This window comes from Centruroides sculpturatus, unplaced genomic scaffold (genome assembly GCF_000671375.1).
Source record: "Centruroides sculpturatus isolate CEXI.00-Female unplaced genomic scaffold, Cexi_2.0 scaffold982, whole genome shotgun sequence".
Lineage (NCBI taxonomy): Eukaryota > Metazoa > Arthropoda > Arachnida > Scorpiones > Buthidae > Centruroides > Centruroides sculpturatus.
Window position 1 is genome coordinate 1 of NW_019385200.1, and position 841 is coordinate 841.

Sequence of the window (841 nt, forward strand, 5' to 3'; positions counted from 1 at the left end):
TTCAGTTACAAATTGTTCTTATTTGAGTATAAACAATCTAAATAAAATGTGTTTTAAAAACATCACAAAGGATTGTTTCTAGACATATTTACTTAGACTTTTATAAACTTGCTTTTGGAAATGTTAAATGGTCGGAAAAAACTAAAAATATAATTTAAATTGGTATTTAAAATCAATGTATTTGTTATAATAGACAAAAAATGCTCGTAAAATAATACATGTGGCTATTTTGCAGCCGATTGCTCTGGTAGTCGATAGCTTAAGCCGAAATCTGTGCATCTGATTGTGGTTAGGCAAGCTGTTTTTGCCGAAAGCGTCAGTAGACGATCCTTTTCTCGACGATGTGAAAGAATAATGGTTTGCCTGGCTCTCAATGATAAAAATAATTTCAGTAGAGCGTCGTTTATCCGAAGGTCGGTTATCCGAAAAATTCCAGTGGACAAATTTAAATTTTCGCTAGTGCTGTGGCGCTGCAATTTTTGGTTATGACTTCGGCTACTCAAATATCTTACGTTTCTGATACTAAATTAACTGGTAAAGTATAGGGGAGATCGGGGCAAGATCGGCATGTTAAGCTTTACTTAAATTTTGTGTAATAAATACTGCTTTAAACTGAAAAAAAGCTTTGCATATTGTCTATTGGGATGTTATCTTACTATAGAACTGGTTAAAATCAGTTTGGAAATAAAAATAATTAAAATAATTACAACTTTACAAGAAGAGAGAAATTGACGAAGTTGCCCCGGGTATAGGGGCAAGATCGGCAACTTCTCTCTTTTTGTAAAGTTGTAATTATTTTAATTATTTTTATTAAAGTTGCCCCTGGTATAGGGGCAACAGT